Below are 9,410 nucleotides of genomic sequence, written 5' to 3' on the forward strand. Positions count from 1 at the left end.
CAGCCGCACTGCCTGCAAGGAATTTGGGCAACTGTGGAATTAAAGTATTTTGGGGGTAGAATTGGGTCCTTCTTTTCCATCTCAGTGTCACAAAAAAAAACAACAGATGATGATGATGATAGCCCTTTACCTAATTTGGCAATTGAATACATATTTAAAGCATTCCCCCCACAAATAATTACAGTTTCACCAAAATGCAACCAAACATTTCTAATCACTCTATAAAAACATTTACAGAGGCTTTTTCACAATGAGTTTGCTGCGAGAGCACAGGTGTAGTGAAAACCACCACTAAATCAAAGCCAACATGGGAAAGGAAAAGATTCATTTCAATATCGTTGTCATTGGACACGTGCATTCTGGCAAGTCCACCACTACTGGCCATCTGATCTACAGATGTGGTGGCATGGACAAAAGAACCATTGAAAAATTTGAGAAGGAGGTTGCTGAGATGGGGAAGGGTTCTTTCAAGTACTCCTGGGTCTTGGATAAATTGAAAGCTGAGCGTGAGCATGGCATCACCATTGACATCTCCCTGTGGAAATTTGAGACCAGCAAGTATTATGTGACTATCACTGATGCTCCAGGACACAGAGACTTTATCAAAAACATGATTACAGGCACATCTCAGGCTGATTGTGCTGTCCTGATTGTTGCTGCTGGTGTTGGTGAATTCGAAGCTGTTATCTCCAAGAATGGGCAGACCCGTGAGCATGTCCTTCTGGCTTACACGCTGGGTGTGAAACAACTCATTGTTGATGTTAACAAAATGGATTCCACTGAGCCACACTACAGCCAGAAGAGATACAAGGAAATTGTTAAGGAAGTCAGCACCTACATTAAGAAAATTGGCTACAACCCTGACACAGTAGCTTTTGTGCCAATTTCTCATTGGAATGGTGACAACATTCTGGAGCCAAGTGCTAACATGCCTTGGTTCAAGGGATGGAAGGTCACTTATAAAGATGGCAATGCCAGTGGAACCACACTGCTTGAAGCTTTGGATTGCATCCTGCCACCCACCTGCCCAACTGACAAGCCTTTGCGGCTGCCCCTCCAGGATGTCTACAAAATTGGTGGTATCGGTACAGTCCCTGTGGGCAGAGTGGAGACTGGTGTTCTCAAACCTGGCATGGTGGTCATCTTCGCACCAGTCAATGTCACAACTGAAGTAAAGTCTGTTGAAATGCACCATGAGGCTTTGAGTGAAGCTCTTCCTGGTGACAATGTGGGCTTCAAAGTCAAGAACATGTCTGTCAAAGATGTTCATCATGGCAATGTCACTGGTGACAGCAAAAATGACCCACCAATGGAAGCAGCTGGTTTCACTGCTCAGGTGATTATCCTGAACCATCCAGGCCAGATCATTGCTGGCTATGCTCCTATACTGGATTGCCGTACAGCTCACATCACTTGCAAGTTTGCTGAGCTGTAAGAAAAGATTGATCACCAGTCTGGTAAGAAGCTAGAAGATGGCCCCAAATTCTTGAAATCTGGTGATGCTGCCATCGTTGACATGGTTCCAGCCAAGCCCATGTGTGTTGAGAGCTTCTCTGACTAACCACCTCTGACCTGTTTCGCTGTTCATGATATGAGACAGATAGTTGCTGTGGGTGTCATCAAAAGAGTGGACAAGAAGGCTGCTGGAGCTGGCAAGGTCACCAAGTCTGCCCAGAAAGCTCAGAAGGCTAAATGAATATCACCCCTAACACATGCCACCCCAGTCTTAATCAGTGGTGGAAGACCCGTCTCAGAACTGTTACTCCAAATTGGCCATTTAAATTTAATAGTAAAAGACTGGTTAATGGTAACAATGCATCATAAAACCTTCAGGAGGAAAGGAGAATGTATTTTGTGGACCATTTGTTTTCTTTTTGTGTGTGACAGGTTTTTGTTTTGTTTTGTTTTGTTTTTTGTACCAGGGATTGAACTCTGGTCCTTACACTTGCACAGCAGGCAGTGGAACCACTGAGCTAAATCCCCGGCCCTGTGTGTGACACTTTTAAGTTATTAGTTTTTAAAATCACTTTTTAATGGAAACAACTTGGCCAAAAATCTGTCACAGAATTTTGAGACCCATTAAAACAAAGTTTAATGAGAAAAAAAAAAGCATTTACAGAGGAAACAACTGTCCCAAGATTAGGATATGACTATTATACCAAAATCAAAATGAATATTATAAAAGTATAAAAGTAGGTACTTCAATTCCAACTTTTTGATTATAAATGCAAATCCTTATCAAATTAAAATCCATGTTAACTAATCTTAGCATTACTCTTATCAGTTATAAGATTGATATTACCTTCACACCAAAATTAGAATGAATATCACGACAGTAAATAACCATAGTCCATGTCTTCGCATTAACATAAATGGAAATCTCTTACTGAAATTTTAGTAAACCATATTAAACAACATATAAAAACATATTAACAAGATAATCATTATTACATGGGGCTATCATAGGAGTGAAAGTTTCACTTTCATTTTCATTTCACTTTCAATTGATATAATTCACCAAAAACCAGAATTTAAACAATGACTGTCTCAGAAATTCCAGAAAAATATAATTTCATAAATTTCAGAGCCCATCACTGTTTAAAAACAGAAAAAAAAATTTAAATCTCTTAGTAAATACTTCAGCCTTATTAACCATTATCTATGAAAAATCCACTGCTAACATCATATATAACAGTGGAAAAACTATACTTTTTTTTCCTCTATGATTGTTATAAGTCCCAGGATATCTACTATCCTTACCAGATCTATTGAACTTTGGACTGGAAATCCTTCTCAATGCAATAAACAATAAAAAATAATATACTCAAAGAGAAAGAGAAATTGGTCTTACTCAAATGTGACAGAGCAGTCTATGTTGGAAATTTTAAGGTACAATATCTTTTAAAAGCCTACTATAATTAAAAAGTGAGTTTACGGAGGCCACATGATACAAAGTTAATAAGCAAAGCAATCAGAATTTATGAAATGCAAGCAACAAACCACTGAAAATACATTTTAAAAAATAACATTTAAACAAGTATTAAAACAGACAAAGGAATATATTCAAAACATTTAACATTGCACACTGATATAGATGATATTATTGAGAAAATTTAAAACCTTAATAAGTGAATAGATAATTTATGTTTTTAGATCCAAAGATTCAACATAATTAAGATATCAAATGTTCCCAAATTGATTCACAGATTAAAGAGAATACCATTTAAAATTCTAATACGCTCTTTTTATGGAAGTGGAAATGTGTCTACAATTTGTATGGGAATGCGATCTACTGAATAAAGCCAGAAACTTTATTTAATGTCACAAATTTAGAAGATGGCATTAGCTGGTTTTGAGACTTCTAAAAAGGCTAAAGTAATTAAATCCATGTGATATGTGCATAAGAATAAACATATGGCTCAACAAAACAGAATATAGTACATAAATATACTTACACATATATAGATGATATTTGAGCAAAGGGCCAAAGTATTTAAATTAAGAAAGATATTTTCATTAAATAATATTGGGACAATTGAATATCCCTATTAACAAAAACATTAACTTTAATTTTTCTCTCATAATATATGTACAACAAAATTAACTGAATGCCAAAATTGGAAACAACCTAAGAGTCTATCAGCCAGAGAATGGAGGAACCAATAGTGATCACATCATATTATGAAACATTAATCTGTAATACAAAGAAACAAATCACTGATTGCCATCTATTGTATTACATGAAAGAGGTCAGACACAGAAAACTGCCTTTTATACAACCCAATTTACATAAATTCTACAATTGACAAAAATCATAGAAGATCAGTTGTTGCCAAAGGCTTGGGTAAGGGCCTGTGACTGACTAAAGTGAGTACAAAAAAATATTTGAATTTCCAGGGCTTCAGAAAAGAGTATCTCAAATACAATTTTTATTGGCAGGCTGAGCAATTTGGTCTAAAGAAAATTAAATGGCCTTGAAAGCAAACTCAGAATCAAGACCCGATTAACCTTGTATTGCTTCACTCTACTCAAGGGCAGGAAGAGGTTCTCTCTGGGATTCTTTTATCTGCATTAAGTGTAAACTGCAAAAAAAACCCATACTGTCTTAAATTCCCACCTTGTATTTTCATTATCTCAGAAGAGAACGCTAATATGTGGATATGTGTAACTACATCTGGCCAGACTTCCATTGCAAGAGAATGTCTATTCCTTGGGCTTATCCAAATTCCAAAGTAAATTACTTGAAAGCTAGTTTCTGTCTCTGGGCCCATTCATTCCCTTAGTAAGCATTGAAAGCCCTCAAAGTATCTACATTCCTCGTTCTCTCTCCCTCCTGTAGAAAAGAAAATAAATAAGTTACTTAGCCCTGCTAGGCATACAGCAATTCGTTTGCATTTTGTGATTGTTTCTGTCCATGCAATTAATATATCCATATCTTTTCTTCAATTACTTTTTATCAGTTATTCCAGTGAAACTTAGAAAAGGGAAAAGCCCCTATAGGTTAATGAAAGAAATTTTATAATATGATTATAGGAGTAAAACATGGTAAAATAAGTGCTTTTTCTTTTCTAACATTAGAAACTACATTATATTTGAAAAAGACTTAGTGTGGTCAACAGAATGTATAAGTCATAGTTCTCAAATCACCACCATTCAAGCCAGCAGCATTAAAAAAGGACTGGGCCTTTTATGTTGTTTCTCTGACTTTATATCTAACACTTTTTATTTGTTAATGGATTTGAGTGCATTTAATTTATCTTGCAATCTTCATTTTTCAAACACAGCCACCTATTGCCTTCATTGCTCATCCCATAATTTTGTTTTCCATGGGCCATAGTATAATTTGAGTTTGCAACTACTCATGTAAATTATAACCCAGATACTCTGGAAATCAAAGTCACACAGTTTTCCTGAATTTTATTATTTACTCATAATCACTTTGATATTAGACAACTAAAAGCAACTTTGAGCTATAAAATGCTCTATCAGCTTATATCTTCATAAGGACTTCTTATGAACAAAACCTTAAATTATGGAATAAAATAAATAAAAACTTAGAAAACTTTTTTAATACCACCAGTTAATCTGTCTTTTGGTTTTTTAATTTTTTTTTTCTAATTGAAAGATTTTTAAGAGATCAGGATGTCACCTGACAGAGTCCCATGTGTTCCCTAAAAAGGACATAGGATCCACTACTTGGCTGGGGTGGTCTCTTGACACTGACACAGAAAAACATTTCAGGATGCATTAGTGAAAAGCATAGGCTGATTTATCAGACAGTTGGAAAGCTACAAGAAAATAAGGAAGAAATTCAGTTCAAGTACCTGTAAGAGGCACAGCTCTGAAGGTGAGGATCAGACTGTTCTATTAACAAAGAATGAGGCCCCGTATTGCAGATTTCCTGTAGTAGGCTAAGGCCTGGTTGATCACTATGTCAGTTCTAGTTTAGCAGAGTGACTCTAGGAAAAGTCTTTATCACTTGAACCTGTCTCCATGAAATGATTGCTCATGCCTGGGGCAGTCTCTTTTTTGTGGAGGCTGTGCTGAAATCCAAGGTGAATGTTAGTTTAGGGAAATGATCCGAGACTTTTGGCTACTCAATTAGCAGTTCGATATTCTGGTAGATCTCTTGTCTTCATGTGGCATTTATAGTGTAATGTCAACTGGATTGGCTTCAGGATCTGCCCAGGGGATTGGTGGAATACACTCCTGGATGTGCCTGGATGGGTCATGGAAGCACGATCTTGGGTATATCTCTTCTTATTGCACATCCATAGCCCAGGTGAAGAGTCACTAATATTTAGAAAAAGCCATTTTCCAATTCTTGAGTGCCTGTAAAGAAAACACCAAACATATTTTTAATAAACAGCAAGTTAAAGGACCAAGACTTTATTTGTCATGTTTCCCTATGGTGGTTTGTGTTTCAAAGCCAAAACAATACATAGCAGATAGTTTTGAACATATTTGTTTCCCAGTAGTTAAAAACTTGAAAAAATACATCTTCAAGAAAATGTAGTCTGTAGCATAAAGGAGACCATATTTCTGTATTATTCTGCAGAACAGCAAAACAAAAGTGATTAAATTTGAAACACTATTAAATTTTAAAGAATAAAGTTTAAGGCCATTATAGAATGCAATTACAGCAAAAATATTAAACATCTAGATAGACAGTTACACTCTGTTTCAGACTAACACAAAACATTTTAAGGTCCTTTTCTTTGTGCTTTTGTAAAATGAATATGAACTAAATTTCATTTATATTGAACAATGTGTGTAATTATTAGAGTTGTAAGATATCTTGTTTTAATTTAAAGATATATTTATATCTGTATTTTAAGCAATCCTTTTAAGTGGATTCTTTTACTTGCTATTGAAAGAGAGTTTCTTTTTTTTTTTTTTTTTTGGTACCAGGGATCAAACTTGGGACCTTGCACTTGCAAGGCCAGTGCCTGAACCACTAAGCTAAATCCCTGGCTGAAAGAGAGTTTCTATAAGTAAACATTAGAGCAGTTACTATCATGAGTGTTATCATACAGGTATTAAGAAATAGTTCTATTTGTTTGTTTCAAGATTCAAAACATATTCACTTTTTGTCTTTTTATCCAAAGTCACTAAATATCATGTTGGGTGGGAATCAAAAGAGACCTGACAGATACCTGATTTTAATGAGATGCGCAGGGATTATGATAGTCAACATTTCATGCTAAACACATGCTCTTCCCATTCTCATTGCAATTTCTCCTCTTGTCCCAGCATGCACAGAAGTCTTCTTCTCTAGTTGAAAAGCTCATCCTACTAGAAACATCATTTTATGTAAGTTTTTAAAATAATAATGCTACCTTACTTTAGCAGTGTAACCTAAGAGTGTATGTGAAATCACTGTGTAAAACCACAGTACACTCTCCCAATCTCAGTACCTTTGGTATAGGTTACCATCTAAGGCATTTAGATAAACTGGCCTTTCAACCATTACAAATTGTATTCATTTTTGTGTCTCAGACTTTGTACAATATTAGCACATAAAATGGCTCTGTAAATGTTGGAGGGTGAAAAAAAAGCTAAACTAATACTATTTATTCTTATTGTCTGAGATTTTGCTTTGCATCATTCAAACAATTCCACATCATCACAAATAGAATGTTTCACTTAAATAAGATGTTAAATGTAAAGTGTCCCACATAGTGCGTGATAACTGACTATAGACACACACACACACACACACACACACAGCTAGAAGGCAAGTACTACAATAGTTTTATGACTAAAGTTGATAAACTGAGGCACAGAATATTTGAAAACTTTAATAAAGGACACAGAGGCAGTAGGTAGTAGACAACCATGTGTCTCTGTCCAAATCTGTCCTCCTTTTATTATGCTGCTGTAGTAGAGATAAAATTTTGCCTCTATCCTCAGTGTTTAAAACTAGCTATGCAATTAGAGTGACATATTAGCAGAAGAAAAGTATGCAAATTTAATGTAAATTGTATATGACATGGGACTTCTCATAACAAAAAGAAGATCCAAAGAAGGAATAAGAGTGGAAATATCCACAGAGTTTGATAAAGAAGAGTAAGCTGTAGAATGGAAAAAAGCAAAAGGATTGGACAGAGAACTCAATCAGATCTGAATGTGACTGGGAAGATAGGGCTGAAATTAACAAGGTCTATTTGACAGAGTTTCCCTTGGCCTGAACTGATTATTCTTGATGATAAGAATGATATTTTCCTTCTGGTAAAAGAAAAAAGATTCACTTTATATGATTATTTTATCTCCTGCTTTTAAGACAGCAGTCAGAGTGTTCTTCTTGTACCTACCATTTTTTAAAAGCATCTTTACCTCAAATAGTCAATATACCAGAGTGACATATTTTTGGGTAGCATGTTCTGAACTCCTTCACCACAGTTTCTAAAGTTGTCCATTTACTGTTTCTTTAATCGGTACTTGACACTAATCCTTTGTTTTCTTAGCCTTAGTTGCCATGTATGACAAAGTAAAAATAACAGTCAAAGCTTCGTAGTATTAGGTGAAGTTTTGAAACAAGAGAAATAATTGAAGATAACTGAAATTTATCCTGACACACATTAGACCTTAATCTAAAGTCTGTATCAAATAAAAATCCCAGGCTGGAGTGAATATTGGGAATACAGCTTAGTGCTAGAACATCTGCCTAGAATATATGTGGCTTGGATTCCCCACTGCCCCCAGGAATAAAATAAACAAATAAAAATATAGTTCCTCAGGCAGTTATTGAATAAAGATACTGTATTAGATTCAATTGTTTTAATTAAATGATTGTTATAGCCTTTATTCCATCCAAAATAACCAACTCATATTCTAATCATATTCAACCTGTTTCTGGATCATGATGGTCAAAGATCTAATAAGAACCTCAACAGTCATATATTCTTCTATGACTTTGCTGGGGTTTTTGTTGTTCTTTGTTGTAGTATTAGAGACTGAAAAGGAGGACTTTGCACTGAGCTACACCACCCCTTTTTAAAAATAATTTTTTGTCTTAAGATAGGATATCACTCAGTTAATAAACAGCCCAGGCCTGGCTTGAACATGCATTGGCCTCCTGCCTCCTGCCTCAGCCTCTGAGAGTGCTAGGATTATGTGTGTGCCACTATACCTGGCTCTGACTGCTGTATATTTTTAAAATTGATTACAGTTTAATTTCATGACATTTATTTATTTCCTAATGTACTTATACCTTTTAGACTAGTTATGACATTGTCATAATGTGCTGTATAACAAGAATAATGTCATTTTCTTATAATGGCTAGGTAGTTTTGTTACAGTGGCTGAGTAACATTTATCCATCACATATATAGGCAAATTTAAATCCTTTCCAAAAGATTCATTCTAATAGAAATCTTTTATATTCCTTTCACTGCTTCAACTTTGACAAATTATATTTGTTTTGGTTTTGGAATTTACCTGTTTGTTGAAGTTTTATTACTTAAGATAGGATTTTATGGTCATTATCTTCAGCTAGTCCAACAACTGTAGGCAAAGTTGGCTTCTGTGGACTTATATAATTAACTGGTTTACTTCACTATTCACAGGAGAATAACAGACTGGAATTTGCCTGTTTCCTGCTGTTGGTATATGAGAATCTTCCAGTTTTCCTTTTCTTTCCTAATGCTATATGTCTATAATGTACAAATATCCAAAGCCTCATCTTCAATGCATGCTGTTCTGTTAACTATGAAGGTGCCACAACTCATTGGCTTGAGCTTCCAAATGGCAACCAGGATATGCTCATGGATTTTCATCTTGACTCGGTGTCACAACCAAGTACACATTTGCATCACGAGGTAATAGTTATCATCTTAGTACAAATTCTCACTTGCTCTTAAGCTCCTTCTGCACAATAAGAGAAATCTCAGCTAATGGGAGTTTATTAA

The 9,410-nt window shown here is 35.2% G+C and overlaps 1 pseudogene; it reads left to right on the forward strand.

Annotated features, from left to right (window-relative positions):
* The first annotated feature begins 307 nt into the window (after window positions 1-307).
* On the forward strand, window positions 308-1,719 carry LOC101703887 (elongation factor 1-alpha 1 pseudogene; annotated as a pseudogene).
* Window positions 1,720-9,410: the final 7,691 nt, after the last annotated feature.

Source organism: Heterocephalus glaber, unplaced genomic scaffold (genome assembly GCF_053883595.1).
Source record: "Heterocephalus glaber isolate CG9 unplaced genomic scaffold, H.glaber_assembly_v1.0 deba00001481, whole genome shotgun sequence".
Taxonomy (NCBI): Eukaryota; Metazoa; Chordata; class Mammalia; order Rodentia; family Bathyergidae; genus Heterocephalus; species Heterocephalus glaber.